At 45.1% G+C, this 16,673-nt stretch overlaps 1 protein-coding gene across 11 annotated transcripts in view; it reads left to right on the top strand.

The window, feature by feature from the left end:
- Positions 1 to 16,673, top strand: part of exoc3l1 (exocyst complex component 3-like 1) — a 129,377-nt gene that overhangs the window by 89,053 nt on the left and 23,651 nt on the right. The window lies entirely within an intron of this gene.

Here is a 16,673-nt window from a genome sequence, read left to right as displayed (position 1 = left end):
TCTTTAACTTTTCCTCAAATGACAAAGCCGCTCCATCTCTGGGTGTGAAGTTTGATAAAAAGTCCTTGTTGGGCTTGCAGTTTTGCTAGCAATGCATCAGCCTCTGATGCGCGCTGTTTATCAGACAGATGTATTTTTTCTCATGCTTGGTCGTGTAGTGGCGACTCAAATTATATTCTTTAAACACAGCGACCTGTGTACCACAAATCAGGCACATGGCTTAACCTTTCATTTCTGTACAGAAATACTTGGCAGTCCATGTCTTGTTGAAAACACGGCGCTTCTTGTCAACTTTTCTTTTCTGAGGGTCAGCACACGTTTCTCGGGCAGCATTACTTCGCACTGTTCACCTTCACGCACAGCTCACATACACGTACGCTACACGGAAGTGCGACGCCTTTCAAAATAAAAGTTTGACACTGTATTAGTTCCATGGTGCAATTCTGTACGCGCACACCTTTGCAACTTTACTCGCAGCGTCCTCATAACCGCGCCAACAACATAACATACAACATAACATACGGATGATTTGTTCACATCACGAGGTGTAGGAGAGAATCCGGTCCATTTTTCAAAATAAAAGATCGTTCAAACTCAGATTATTAAAACGGACATAATGCACGTTATTTATTCTTTCTTGTGTGGCCCAAATGTGGTACGAAATGATCCACGGACCGGTCCGTGGCCCAGGGGTTGGAGACCTCTGCCGCAATTGATTCTGCGCCTTTTAACCCGAAGCACCTTGTGGTGCAGAAAATACTTATACTTAACTAAAAGTTTAAAATGAGTCAAAATGGTAGATATTTAATTTACATTTTGCAAAAGTTGTCATCATTGGTAGGTCAGATTTCTTTAAATCATGTTATTTTATTGAACCTAATTTAATTGTTGATATATATTACCGTATTTTTTGGACTATAAGTCGCGTTTTTTCCCATAGTTTGGGTGGGGGGGCGACTTATACTCAGGAGCGACTTATATGTGAAATTATTCACAAATTTTTACTTGATCATTAACACATTACTTACTAGTATAGTTGATCACTTCACATGTTATTTTCACTTTAAACCGCATGAGGGCGCACTATGGCTTTGGAATAATTGGAGCCTCAATGAAAATGAGTTCCATTCACTGACTTCCGGAGTCAGGAGATTTAATGATTTGGAGTGACACAGATGGTTCGATAAACTACTTATTTATGTTAGTTATTTGGTATATAGTTTATTTAGAGTAGCAACGTGTATGTTGTTAGACTTCAGTAGTTTCCGATTGTCTAGCGAGGCTGTGAAGGCAGCGGGGGGGGACGGGAAGAACGATCCAGAGCGCTTGCTTCGAGCACACACTCATATGTTGAGCTATTGTTTTGTGAAATAAAGAGCCGGTTACCAAACCCACGTCTTGCCTGGTACTTTGGTAACGCTACAATACAGTTATATAGTATATAACAATATTGTACCAGCTGTACGGGGAGTACCAGCTGCAATCGGCGGCATACGGGGAGTCCGCGCTGCGATCGGCGGCATTCGGGGAGTCCGCGCCGCAATCGGCGGCATTCGGGGAGTTCGCACTGCAATCATCGGCATCCAGGGAGTCGGCGCCGCAATCGACGGCAATGTAGGAGTCTAAGCCGCAATCGGCGGCATTCGGGGAGTCGGCGCCGCAATCGGCAGCATTCGGGGAGTCCGCACCGAAATCGGCGGTATTTGGGAGGTCCGCGCCGCAATCGGCAGCATTCGGCGAGTCCGCGCCGCAATCGGCAGCATACGGGGAGTCCCAGCCGCAATCGACAGCATACGGAGAGTCCCAGCCGCAATCACAATCGGCGGCATTCGGGGAGTCCGCGTGCAATCGGCTGCATTCGGGGTGTCCGCACCGCAATTGGCGGCATACGGGGAGTCCCAGCCGCAATCGACGGCATACGTAGAGTCCCAGCTGGAATCGGCGGCATTCGGGGAGTCCCCGCCGCAATCGGCGGCATACGGGGAGTCTCAGCCGCAATCTGCGGCATACAAGGAGTTACTATTATATGCACGTAGATCTGTGGAATAATTGGAGCCGCAACTGATGACAAGGCTGACGTCAGCGGCACACGTAATTCCGGAGTCAACAGCTGTGTGTGTTCACTTCACTGGTTTCTTTTATATCAAACAAATTGTTTTAGGTTCATTACCTGACATGTTTCGGCGGTTTCTTCCGCCTTCATCAGAGTGTCACCAATGTGATAGTGATGCGGCTTTATCAGCTGATGGATGAAGGCGTGGCTCACCTGTCAGATTTGACAGGTGAGTCACGCCCTCTGCTGTCCATTCACCTCTCCAGAATGCTGTTCCAGGTTGTAGAGAGCATATAGGTTCCCTCATCCCTGTTGATGGTCCACGGGCCCCGCTTCCGGATCTCAGTGGCCTCCCTGATCCAACGCTGATATTTGTTTTCTTCTGTGTGTGTGTTTTTTTTTTTTAAGTGACACGAAAGACGAAGATTCCGATGGATTTAATGATTTGGAATGACACGGATGGTTCGATAAAATTGTTGTTTATATTACATTTATTTGTGATATCTAGTCTGACGTCAGCGGCGCACGTAGTTCCAGAGTCAACAGCTGTGTGTGTGTGTGTGTGTGTGTGTGTGTTTTTTTTAAGTGACACGGAAGACGAAGATTCCGATGGATTTATTTGATTGGAGTGACACGGATGGTTCAGTAAAGTTGTTTATATTATTATTATTTGATATATAGTGTATACATTGTTATATGGGCCTGTGGAATAATTTGAACTGCAACTGACGACAACGAGTCCGACGTCAGCGGCGCGCCGCAAACGTGGCGTCGTTTACAGAAAGGACGAAGGATTTGATCGATGGATTTATTGATTTGGAATGACACAGATGGTTTGATAAACGTGTTATTTATGTTAGTCATTTGAATAACTATTAATGTTGCGTCAGGCCCGTTCTCAGCTCCTCGTTTGTGTTCATATCACGTTAGCATACCGTATCGTTTAGCCTGTCGTTGCTGGTTCATATCTAGTCTTGGTGTTGGATTTTGTCAAATACATTTCCCCCAAAATGCGACTTATACTCCAGTGCAATTTATATATGGTTTTTTTCCCTTTATTGTGCATGTTATGGCTGATGTGACTTGTACTCCGGAGCGACTTTTGGTCAGAAAAATACAGTATTTATTTATTTTAGATTACACTAACCCTTTTAAGACATCTGAATGTAGCTCATCATATTAACATATCATAATCAGTTCTCTTGCTCAGCGACGGGGGTGCCGCCATGCATAGAGCCAATCAGTTTAGTTAGTCTTCTCCAGTTGGTTCGGTCCAGTGCTAGGGGCTCAGCTTCAGCTAGCGACAGGCCCAGGTGATGTAGGTCCATGGTGACGACATCAATCCATTGAGTGCGGGGGGCACCGCGGGGTCATTTCCAGCCGTCAATTTTTGGTTGAAAATTGAGGATAGCGTGAGTCGGGTGTTCAGGGGGGAGTCTTTTGACATGGCCATACCAACGCAGCCGACGTTGTGCTGCCAGGTGGGATGCTGGGGGCTGTTGGGTGCGTTCCCGCAGCACAGAGTTGGGGACTTTGTCTGTCCATTTTATCCCCTCTATAGTGCGCAGTGCTCTGGTGTAAAAGCCATCGATTCTGGCAGCCTGGGTCTTGTTGAGAGGCCAGGTTTCTACTCCGTAAAGGAGGATAGACAAGACTGAGGAGTTATATATCCTTAGTTTGGCCTCTCTTGATATGGAGTAATGTCTCCACAGTGCTTTCCAGAGTGTTTTCATGGTAGTGGCTGCCAGAGCACGTCTCCGATTTATTTCTGGTAGCATGTTGCCGTTGCTGGTGATTATGGAGCCAAAGTGGGTGAAAGATGTTACAAAATGGACTTCTTCTCCATTGATATGCAGCGGCAGAGGGGATGGGCCTCCTATGTGCATCAGTTTTGTTTTGGGCCAGCTGATCATCAGACCCAGCTTGTTGGCTTCCTCTTGGTAGATTTCCAAGGCTTCTTTCAACTGATCAGGGGTGGAGCAAAATAGCATAGTGTCATCTGCGTACTCCAGATCAGTGAGGCTATAACTGCCTAGTTTAACCCCTGGAATACGCACACATCCGTTCCATCAGATGGTCAATGATACAGTTAAAAGGGTCTGGTGCAGCTACATATCCCTTTCTCACACAGCTGTTGATTGAGAACCAGGTGGAGTTGGTACTATTGACACGTACACAGCTTTCGGCATCACTGTAGAGCTTTTGAAAGAGGGTGGTAATTTTTCTTGGTGCTCCGAGGATGGTGAGAATCTTCCCGAGGGAGGTGTAGTCCACAGTGTCAAAAGCCGCCTTGAGAAAAAGAAAGGCAATATAGAGGTGTCTGTCTTTGCGGAACTCGTGTACCTTCTCAATGATGAGGCGGAGGGCAGAGAATTGGTCTGTTGCGGAGCGGTTTGGCATGAAGCCCGCCTGTTGGGGGCGGGGCGTCTTTTGCTTCTAATGGCCAGGTGAGAAGTATGCAGGTGAAGATCTTTCCTGGGATAGAGAGACGTGTAATGCCTCTGTAGTTGTTACAGACCATTTTATCGCTCTTATGTTTCCAGAAGGGGAGAATTATGCCTCTGGTCCAGTCTTCAAGGGGGTGCTCGGTAATCCTGACATGATTGATGATATGAGTGAGCCAGTCAATGATGTTGTCACCACCCGCTTTCATCATTTCCGCTGTGATGTTACAGATACCAGGGGCTCTGTTGTTTTAAAGAGTAGCTAGGGCTTGCGAGACTATTGCTAGACTGTAATTTGCACTCGCATTTACGGATGATATGGTGAGGGCGTGGTCCGTTAGGGGTGGGGGATGATGCAACAGGTCGCTGAAATGCTCCTTCCAGCGGCTGATACAGTCGACCTCAGAGTTCAGTATGTTGCCCTGCACGTCCTTTACCAGGACTGCCTTCTGTTGGGGGGCTGTTTTGACTCGCCTCAGGGTCCAATACACTTGGGTGAAGTTATTGCTTTCTGCAGCAGACTCCAGGCATTCTGCTTCTCCTTGCCAGAATTTCTCCCTGTCTGCTTGTATTGCTGTGTTCCCTATATAATTCAGGCGGCAATATTCTGTCATGTCGCCCCTGAGACGTGCAGCTCTGCGCAGTTCTATGATTTCTAGTGTTGTTGGTGATATCCAGGGACAACTAGGTGTATGGTGGGTGCGTCGGATGGACTCGGCGGTTGCTTGGTTTATTGTAGACACGAAAAGGTCCCAGTTGGTAAGTTCTTTCTTGGCCAGGGTCTTATACCTGTTGGTGATGGAGCGGGTAAACACTGAGGTGATGGTTGGGTCTTGAAGATGGGAAGATCTCAGTCGAGGTGTTATCTGTGATGATGGGATGGCCTTTAATTTCAGTCTCAGATGGGTTACCAGTAATTGGTGGTCTGTGTTGCCTAGCTGGGCCCCACGATACACACGGCATGTATCTGCAATAGATAGACCTCCAGCATTGCATAGGTGCTGGAGGCGGACTCCGTTGTTGTTGGTGATGGGATCTGGGGATTCTGGGCCAATGATGTTTTTGGTCTGTGGGTCCCTTGAGGTGGAGGAGACTGTGGCGTTAAAATCTGCTAGCACAATAATGATGTCATGTGGGGGTATCTGCTGGATAACCAGCTCAGTGGCCTAGTAGTAGAGTGTCCGCCCTGAGACTGGAAGGTTGTGGGTTCAAACCCCGGCCGGGTCATACCAAAGACTATAAAAATGGGACCCATTGCCTCCCTGCTTGGCACTCAGCATTAAGGGTTGGAATTGGGGGGTTAGATCACCAAATGATTCCCGAGCGCGGCACCGCTGCTGCTCACTGCTCCCCTCTCCCCCAGGGGATGGATCAAAATCACATGGGGATGGGTTAAATGCAGAGGACAAATTTCACCACACCCAGATGTGTGTGTGACGATGATCATTGGGACTTTAACTTTGACTTTAACTTTAACTTAACCAGATGTAGCTGATCAAAGAAGGCATTCTTTGCCCGGTCGTCTGCGACCTCTGTTGGTGCGTAGGCGACAAAGACTGACATATTAACACATGAAGTGCATTAAAAAAACTTACAAGATGAACACCGAAAAATATGTCCGAACATACTTGCTAATGCATTCAAATGTACTTGCAAGTGCGTTAGATCTGTACACCCGCATTTAATTCTTTTCATCAGGAATTCAAGGCACAAGCCCACTCTAGAAGTTGGCAACTTGGCAAATAATGCATCATAGGTTTATTTAATTGGGGTGCATTAATGCAAGCATCTAACTTTAGAAGCAATACTCTGCATTGCACTTTTTGTAATTCAAAGTCATGTTTTTGTTGAATTGTTACTAAACAGTACTCAGCATGGTGGGGTCTTTTTTTAATCTTCCACTAAAACTATATGTTTTTTAAGATTAACTAACAAAGCCACCCTGAAAACAAATTAAAACTAAGTAAATTCATAAAACAAAACTTAAAATGAAACTAGATGTCATGCTGTCATGTGTTGTCCTGGTCACTTCCTGTTTTATTGTGTAATTTTCCTCTCGTTCCAGTCGGTGTGTCCTTCCCCTGTGCGTCTGCTCACATGACTCCCTGATTCCAAGTGTGTGGACCTGTGCCAATTTCTTCACCTGTGTTCCTCTCCTTCTGTGTCCATATAACCCGCGCCTTTCCCAGTGTCCAGTGCCAGTGCGTCTTGCCTGACTAAGAACACTAGCGATCACGAAACCCTCGAGTTCCCCGTAGAAGCCATGTTTGAACGATTTTGATCACCTATGTTAACTTGGTTACATAGTTATCTTCGTTATAGTATTTCCCTCGGTTCGAGGCGCTTTGATTTCGCCTTTTTCTCCCTCGGTTCGAGGCGTCTTTTTTTCCCTCATATTGAGGCGCTTTTTGTTACTACTGCCATTGGAAAAAATAAACACATCTTTGGACTTTGGAAACTCTGCATTCGAGTCCTCTCCCTGCTCCACGCCTGACACTAGATGTAATTAAAATTCAGAAACTATAAGTACAAGAACGATATTGTTCGCTGCTTGGACCCTAAGACCACGGGTGGGCTTCCCCTGTCAAATCTAGCAGTGCGTGTATTCTCCCAGACACCTAAGCACATTTCCTCTTGCTCACTCAGAAGGCTGTACTATGGATGAGCACCTCTTGAAAGTGAAACATATAATCATATTGCAAGCTTTGATGTGATGAACTGCTATCGTGCTCGGCTTGAGACAGCCACACAACCGAGCAGCTACTGTTGTCCTAATGGCTTGGAGTAATATTGTCTGATAGTGCAGCTTACAAAAATTCAGTCATTCTAATAAAGCAAATGGTGAGTTAAATTTTGAAACATTTGTTTTTATTTGAACCCTCTGTGAGTCACCTTATGTCCCTTGTGATGATTAACAAAAATACTTTGACGTGGGTCATTTGGGACCCCCTCTGGAGCCAGGCTTGAGTGAGCATCTGGTGACCGAGCCTTCACCCATGGCCAGGCACAGCCCAAAAAGGCAACGTGGGTCCCCCTTCCCATGGGTTCACCACCTGTGGGAGGGGCCAAAAAGGTCAGGTGCAGAGTGAGTTGGGCGGCAGCCAAAGGTGGGGACCTTGGCGGTCTGATCCCTGACAGAAGCTGGCTCTAGGGACATGGAATGTCACCTCTCTAGCAGGAAAGGAGCCCGAGCTGGTGTGCAAGGCACGGAAGTTCCAACTAGACCAGGGGTCGGCAACCCAAAATGTTCAAAGAGCCATACTGACCCGCCCCAAAAAAACATACCTGTCTGGAGCCGCAAGAATCTAAAAGCTTTTTATAAGGCAACATAGACTGTCAATACATGAGCTGTATGCCTACTATTAAAATAATTAAGTAGGCTACAAATACAAACTAACAAAGCGACGCAAAACGTTGCCCCTGGATAGCCAGCGGACTTTGTTGTGCAGCAGGAGATCGGCATATTCGCTCTCAACTTCATCTAGCAATTTATGGAATTGAGGGTGGTTTAATTCTTTTGCGATTATTTTGTTCACAATATGGATGACAAGGTTCATCACCTCCAAACACTCCGGTGGGAATGTTTACGCACACGGCGCCTCATGGTGCATTATGCAATGGAATGCAAGCAAATTTTGATCCAATGCTTTCTGTCGTAAAGTCACAAACTTTTGCGACCCTCTCATACTTGGTGCGCCATCTGTAGTGACTGAAATCAGGTGTCCAGTATGTATCTCTGTCATTTAAACACAGCAGCACATTCTCGCAGATGTCCTCCACCCATGTTTGGCCTTTTAGTGGTATCAATTTCTTCTTGCGGCCCATTAGAGTTCACGTACCTGCATAGCAGAGCTGTCTGTTCGATATCGGTCACGTCACACGACTCATCACAGGCAATTGAGAAAGCTGGAGCTGAATTGATGTCCTTTATTTGCAGATCGGTGATATTGTTTGCCATTCAAATTACCATTTCTTTCACTGTTTTTGCGGAGAGGCATATCTTTAAATTTCTGAATGATCTCGGTTTTGTTTTTGAAGTCCGAAAATAGGCACTCTGATATTTTAACGAATGAATCCTTCATGTACTCGCCATCGGTGAATGGTTTTCCGCGCTTTATTATCTCCTGGGCTGCAACAAAACTTGCAGCAGTAGTAGAGTTTGGAGATGCAATCCACTTCTTGAAACTGTTTTTTCGTTCCTCAAATTGCACCTTTCCTCTCAGTTCCAACTAGGTGATTAGCAGCAAATTTAGCATGCTTTAGCTGAAAATGTCGCTCCAAATTGATCTTCTTGTTATATTTGACAACTTCTCATTGCAAATCAAATATTCAGGCAATCCTTCAGCATTGGCATTGAAAGCTAATAGTTGAGTCAATTCTTTCTTAAACCCTCAGTTCTCATCAGCAAGCTTTCACTTTTTACCTTTTGAATCCATGGCCCGTCACTCACACACATGTTTGTTTACAACTCGCCTGTGCTGTGTCGCTTGCTATGACGCAATTTTGCGCCATTCTGAAATTCGGTACTTTTAATATATTTACAACTATATACATTTTCTACAGCATAATAATGTTTGTGTCATGGTTACCATCTAAAAAATATATTTAAAAAAATAAAACAAAACAAAAAAACCAACATCCGATTCCATTTTCACTCATTTTTGCAAGAGCTCCAGGGAGCCGCTAGGGATGTGCTAAAGAGCCGCATGTGGCTCTGGAGCCGCGGGTTGCCGACCCCTGAACTAGACATAGTCAGACTTGCCTCCACACACAGCTTTGGTTCTGGTACTCTTGAGAAGGGCTGGAGTCTGACTGTTGTTTGTGTTCATGCACCAAATATAGCAGTTCAGAGTACCCACCCTTTTTGGAGTCCTTGGAAGAAATGGTGGAGAGCGCTCCTTCTGGGGACTCCATCATTCTGATGTGTGACTTGAATGCTCACATGGGCAATGACAGTGAGACCTGGAAGGGCGTGAGTGGGAGAAAAGTCCTATTCCTATTTCGGACTCTTGTATATCTGCAAATCTCTTCTTTCAATCCCTACCCACAGTGCCCACATGGAGATTGACCTGTCAATTAAGCGCTTTGCCTTTCAGCTCAGTTACTTCTTCAAAATGAAAGACTGGTGCTAAATCTGCAGATACTGCATCAATCCGGCTGTTGATCTTCTCATCCATTCTTCCCTCACTTGTGATCAAGATTCCAGGATATTTGAACGCTGCCACTTGGGGCACAATCTCATTCCAAACCCAGTGATAGGATGACTTCTGATTTGCATGTGCTGATGCTCTTCCCATTTGCTTCATTTGCAGCTGGCAACCGCTGTAGCAATTAATGAACATAAGGCCGCGTGATAATTTAATATCAATCTAATAATATTATTGTGATTGACACATGATCGGTGCCAATGGAAAATGCCTTCAATGCAATATTCGATATTCAAGATTCAAGATTCAAGATTCAAGAGATTCAAGAGTTTTTTATTCGCCATGTTTGAGCGTGCCAAACAAGGAATTTGACTTCGGTAAATCACAGCCTCTGTTCAACATTTAGGTGACTAACAACAACACTCAGGACATGTGAAAAATGAAAGATATTCTCAAACATCCCCTGATCTTAAACTCCCAAGAGGGCAAGGAAAAACTCCAAACTCCAGCTAGGGGAAATGAGAAACCTTGAGAAGAGACCACAGATGGGACGGTCCCTCTTTTCTAGGATGACCAGGCTGCAATGGATGCAGAGAGGACACATAGTACAAACAGTGTAGACAAAAAAGGTGTGGAAAGCGGGATGTCATTGCACAGTAATGACTCTGAGACTCTAAGTGTGGTGTGAGTTCATCAGAGCGACAGCCTGGGGGAAGAAGCTGTCTCTGTGTCTGCTGGTTTTAGTGTACAGAGCTCTATAACGGCGTCCGGAGGGGAGTAGTTCAAACAGGCTGCAACCTGGGTGCGAAGGGTCTGTTGAGATGTTACTTGGACGTTTCCTGGTATAAAAAACATCAGAACACAAATCCCGACTCACTATTATGGATGTTGTACACAGTGTGCAGACCATGGAGGAGCAATTAAACCAACAAAGAAGAAACCGCTAAACCAATGAAGAAGCAACTACACTAACGAAAGTGTCCATATTGCATACTACATAGAGAGAAAGTGTGACGTAACTTCCTTTAAATGAAAGACTGATTGACTCAGTACAATTCTTAAAAACATTACGTATATTGTGCATACTAAACCGATTAAACCCTTCAAGATGGAAAAGTTGTTTAGCAGTTACAGGGTTTCTCTGTCCGTGATGTACTATTTCGCTAGTGCCACTAAGACGTGTTCGGAAATACCCTCTGAGTGCGGACGTTCGCTTAGACTGTTTGGAAACGTTGCCTAAGTTCAGTTATTTGGTCATCCCCCAAAAACTGGCCCTCAAACAATGTCTGCAATAGGCAGTCCGACTGGAGTTGGGACCAGTGCTGGCTGGATTACAAAATGAATGGGAGCAGACCGCACTAGACCTCTCTGAACACCACTGGTGCACAGAGTGGTTTACAGGTGGCAAAGTGAACTTCTGAACATGCCCCTAGTCACAATCAGACAAGTAAAATATGAATAGCTATGGCAATAAAGATCCCACTATAAAGATAAAGTAGTCCTAGGGTGGTTTGTCAGCTGTAATTCCTGCACTGCAAGAGAGTCTTAATTCACTACACGTAATGTATGAACATTGAGTGAAGGTTAATAGATGTAACTATCTACCATGCTGCTGATATATAGATAGTGGACCCCTGGAGGAGCAACACATTACAATGTACACAGAAGCAGTTAATTTTTTGTATCACTATAGCAGACCTGGGAAAATTACGGCCCGCGGGCCACATCCGGCCCTTTGTGCGTCCCTGTCCGGCCCGCATGAGGCCAATCGTAAATTATATTTGATTACTACCTGATTTAAAAAAATAATAATAATTAGTGTCGTGCGTACAATACAACTGTTTCACTTTTATTTTTAAAGGCGTCGCACTTTCGTGTAGCAGTGTAACAGTGCGAAGTAATGCTGCCCGAGAAATGTGTGCTGACCCTCAGAAAAGAAAAGTTGACAAGGAGCGCTGTGTTTTCAACAAAACATGGACTGCCAAGTATTTCTTTACAGAAATGAAAGGTAAAGCCATGTGCCTGATTTGTGGTACATAGGTCGCTGTGTTTAAAGAATATAATTTGAGTCGCCACTACACGACCAAGCATGAGAAAAAATACATCTGTCTGATAAACAGAACGCATCAGAGGCTGATGCATTGCTAGCAAAACTGCAAGCTCAACAAGGACTTTTTATCAAACTTCACACCCAGAGATGGAGCGGCTTTGTCATTTGAGGAAAAGTTAAAGAAGTTAAGAATAAATTGTACTGATTAATAATTGTTTTTTATTTGATCTATACACCACAATTTCACATGGCTTGCTATAAATATAGACAAAATAATTGTATTCTTCTAATTACCAGTGCCAACTATTTAAAATAAATAATTTAGTGCATTTTACAATGGAGGAAAATTGAGCAGGTTTAAGTTATCGTAGGTGTGGCCCTCTGACACAACTCAGGTTTTTCATGTGGCCCCTTGTAAAAATCAATTGCCCACCCCTGCACTATAGGGATGATCTTGAATGACGTCGCTCAAATATTCAGCGGATGCAAAAGGTCCGACAAACGTTGGAATGGCGACAACAGCTGCATGCATCATTTTGGAGGAGGACGACGTCCCAGGAGTTAAATTCCAACACGGTTTCATTGCTGATGCATTTCTAGCAAAACTGCAAGCCCAACAAGGACTTTTTATCAAACTTCACACCCAGAGATGGAGCGGCTTTGTCATTTGAGGAAAAGTTAAAGAAGTTAAGAATAAATTGTACTGATTAATAATTGTTTTTTTATTTGACCTATACACCACAATTTCACATAGCTTGCTATAAATATAGACTGAATAATTGTATTCTTCTAATTACCAGTACCAACTATTTAAAATAAATAATTTAGTGCATTTTACAATGGAGGAAAATTGAGCAGGTTTAAGTTATCGTAGGTGTCGCCCTCTGACACAACTCAGGTTTTTCATGTGGCCCCTTGTAAAAATCAATTGCCCACCCCTGCACTATAGGGATGATCTTGAATGACGTCGCTCAAATATTCAGCGGATGCGAAAGGTCGGACAAACGTTGGAATGGCGACAACAGCTGCATGCATCATTTTGGAGGAGGACGATGTCCCAGGAGCTAAATTCCAACACGGTTTCATTGCTAAACATAGTGTGGAACAACTCAAACGTTGGCTGACATGCAGAGGCCTCAAAGTCAGAGGGGAAAAAAAACGTTATTTATTGTGTGATAGCTCTCTCACTCAGGTGACCCAAACCTTCCACAGACGGTCACTGGTATTGGATCGGGATTTTCAGACGTTGGCCCATTTCCACCGACAGAATACAGAGGGCATATATATTTGTGTTTGGTGACATTTTTTACTGTAAATCCCTGCCGTTTACAAGCTTCGACCCAGTGAAGGCATTTCTCTCGGCTCCTCCTCGGCTTTGGAAAAGCTATGAAGAAAACTCCCCTCATATGATCCCGGTCAGCATATTGCGAGTCGCTCCGGCAGACACCAAAGCTGCAGTGTTTTGTTGTAACCATGATAGGTCCGTTAATGTTATTTCTGATAAAAAATAGCGAGTTGGTCCTTTGCGCTCCTATTGTTTACTACCTGTGCGGCTCGAGTAAATATCCAACCACGCTGCGGCCGTGGCGCATGCGCAGTTCGCTGTTCTAAGAATAGAAACTCTGGTGTAATTGTGACAAGCCCTATTGACTGATATGAAATACATATTGAGAAATCTTTTTCACCTATATCCCCCAGCCTCACTAAGTGCATTATGTTTAAAAGGCATTTAATTTATATTGTGCAGTTTGACATTTTCATCATTTTATTGACTGCCTATTAAAGTTTAAGTATATGTTAAAATTATCTGAATTCATCATTTTTCTCCCATTCATTATTTTTCAATAGTTAGAAAATAAAAATAAATAGTTTTTTTATTTTAAGCTCACAATCAACTCCTTCGTCTTACTGGTGTTCAGCTGAAGCTGGTTGAGCTCACACCAGCTGACAAAGTCCTTGATGACCGTCCTATATTCCAGATCGTTCCCCTCCGAGACATATCCAACAATGGCCGTGTCGTCGGAGAACTTCTGGATGTGGCAGTGAGCAGTGTCGTGGGTAAAGTCTGAAGTGAACAGGGTGAAAAGGAAAGGAGAGAGCACCATACCCTGGGGGAAACACCTGTGCTGCAGCGCACCACGTCGGACTCGCAGCGATGTAACCTCACATACTGCGACCTGTCGGTGAGGAAGTCTGTTGTCCATGCAGCCAGGCGCTGGTCCAAACCCGTCTTCTCCATCTTCACCCTAAGCAGTGACGGCTGGATGGTGTTAAAAGCACTGGAGAAATTGAAGAAAATGATCCTCCTAGTGCTCCCTACGTCCTCAAGGTGAACAGTGCGAAGTAATGCTGCCCGAGAAATGTGTGCTGACCCTCAGAAAAGAAAAGTTGACAAGGAGCGCTGTGTTTTCAACAAAACATGGACTGCCAAGTATTTCTTTACAGAAATGAAAGGTAAAGCCACGTGCCTGATTTGTGGTACACAGGTCGCTGTGTTTAAAGAATATAATTTGAATCGCCACTACACGACCAAGCATGAGAAAAAATACATCTGTCTGATAAACAGAACGCATCAGAGGCTGATGCATTGCTAGCAAAACTGCAAGCTCAACAAGGACTTTTTATCAAACTTCACACCCAGAGATGGAGCGGCTTTGTCATTTGAGGAAAAGTTAAAGAAGTTAAGAATAAATTGTACTGGTTAATAATTGTTTTTTATTTGATCTATACACCACAATTGCACATGGCTTGCTATAAATATAGACAGAATAATTGTATTCTTCTAATTACCAGTGCCAACTATTTAAAATAAATAATTTAGTGCATTTTACAATGGAGGAAAATTGAGCAGGTTGAGCTCACACCAGCTGACAAAGTCCTTGATGACCGTCCTATATTCCAGATCGTTCCCCTCCGAGACATATCCAACAATGGCCGTGTCGTCGGAGAACTTCTGGATGTGGCAGTGAGCAGTGTCGTGGGTAAAGTCTGAAGTGAACAGGGTGAAAAGGAAAGGAGAGAGCACCATACCCTGGGGGAAACACCTGTGCTGCAGCGCACCACGTCGGACTCGCAGCGATGTAACCTCACATACTGCGACCTGTCGGTGAGGAAGTCTGTTGTCCATGCAGCCAGGCGCTGGTCCAAACCCGCAGTGTTCTGTGCAGTAAATAAATCACTGCATCATCCACCCCAACACCAGGCCGGTAAGCAAACTGCAAGGGATCCAGCTGTGCTCCCACTAGTGAACGCAGGTGACCCAGGATGATCCTCTCCATAGTCTTCATCAGGTGGGATGTCAAGGCAATTGGCCTGAAGTGGTTAGGCTCCTTGGGGCGCGGCACCTTCAGTACGGGGACCACGCAGGAGGTCTTCCACAGTACTTGGACCTTGTTCGGGCTCAGGCTCATGATGGTGCAATTAGTTCAAATGGGCTCCCTGTCACATGGCTAACTGGAGCTGTGGACACGAGGAGGTAACTGTGTCATGGTGTCTATTCCAAAGCCAATGGTGGAGTTTAGAGGTGAGGGGTGTTGTTAAGGCGAAGGAGTAATGAACCAGGCAGAGCAACCAAGTGCAGAACAAACTTCTTTTATTGAATAAAGGGGTAAAGGGGAGTGAGAGGCTGGAACACCGGCAGAGCAGGTGCAGCAGCACCGGCGGGGAGAGACATCAGGTGCTTGGACGTGGCAGGTTGCTTGCCGGGAAGGAACAGACGGACAGACAGGCGGATGAGCAAGCAGGTGTCATGGCGACGGGCATAGTCGAATTAGACTGGGGCAAGCTGAAGACGTAGTCAGGGACGGGCAATAAGTCAGGCTGGGCAGCGTTCAGGATAGTCGGTCATTCAGGCAGGCGAGGTGCTACGCGAGGACGTGGACAGGGACAGGCAATAGGTCAGGCCGGGCGAAGTTCATGAATGGTCGGGTAGGCAGGCAGGATCCGCAACAGGAGTCAGTTAGTGAACAGCCAGTGAGCAGGAACGGGTACCGACACAGACGAACTGACACGGAGTGACAAGAATCCAGCGTTTAAGGACAGGTGTTAGCAAGCAGGGAGCAGGTGGTGGTGATGATTGCTGTGGGGCGTAGCTGTGAGCGATGTGTGTCAATGGGGCATCACTGTGAATGATGGGCGTCTGGGAAATGTACTGTTCAAGTGGAGCAGGAGTCCTATCGGGCGTTTTTGGCCTGCGGGACTCTGGAAGAAGCTCTGGCATCAAAGTAGGGCTAATCAATGCAGAATGGAAACTCTGAAGAGAACTGTGTAGAGAATTGGGCATTGCTGATCTTACACAAGGACTCAAGTTGGAGAGCCTCAATTCTACTAATACACTTTCCTGAGGAAGTCCATAATGAGTCTGGGGACTGGATCTCTCCAGTCTCTGCATGTGAAGTCGACAAGGCGATTAAAATGCTCCTTGGCAGCAAATCCCCAGGGGTGGATGAGATTTGTCCTGAGTTACTAAAGATTGGGTGCTGTAGGGCTGATCTGGTTGACACGGAATGTTTAGGTCCGACCAAGGCATTGAAGGAGTCGGGTTGGGTGGCCTAGCTATTGCATAGCTACTTTTTATAGATTTTTTATAGATAGGGATTCTGTTAGCTTCAACATTATGAGATGTTCTACCAGGGCTGGGTGATACGACTGAAAAGTATGTCACGATAAGTATTTCATATTGATCAAGCTCGATAAATATTGACTTATTTGTTTTATTTTTATTTTCTAACTATTGAAAAATAATGAATGGGAGAAAAATGATGAATTCAGATAATTTTTAGGTGTCAAGGAAAGAAAGCCCAACTACCTAGTCAGTACTTCCTGACCGAAAATACCTGCTGAGGCTCTTTTCTTGCAACAGAGCTGACACACCACATCCCTGGAACCAACCTCCACTAAGGTTCCCGCCTTCGACTGACACCCAGCTTCTATCCATTCATAAGTAGTGAGCCCATTGAAAGGAAACCCATGTTACCTCA

Source organism: Syngnathus floridae, chromosome 6 (assembly GCF_059516105.1).
Source record: "Syngnathus floridae isolate MCC-2025c chromosome 6, RoL_Sflo_1.0, whole genome shotgun sequence".
NCBI classification, from domain to species: Eukaryota; Metazoa; Chordata; class Actinopteri; order Syngnathiformes; family Syngnathidae; genus Syngnathus; species Syngnathus floridae.
Note: the sequence above shows the minus strand (reverse complement) of the source record. Positions and strands in the feature narration are given on the sequence as shown.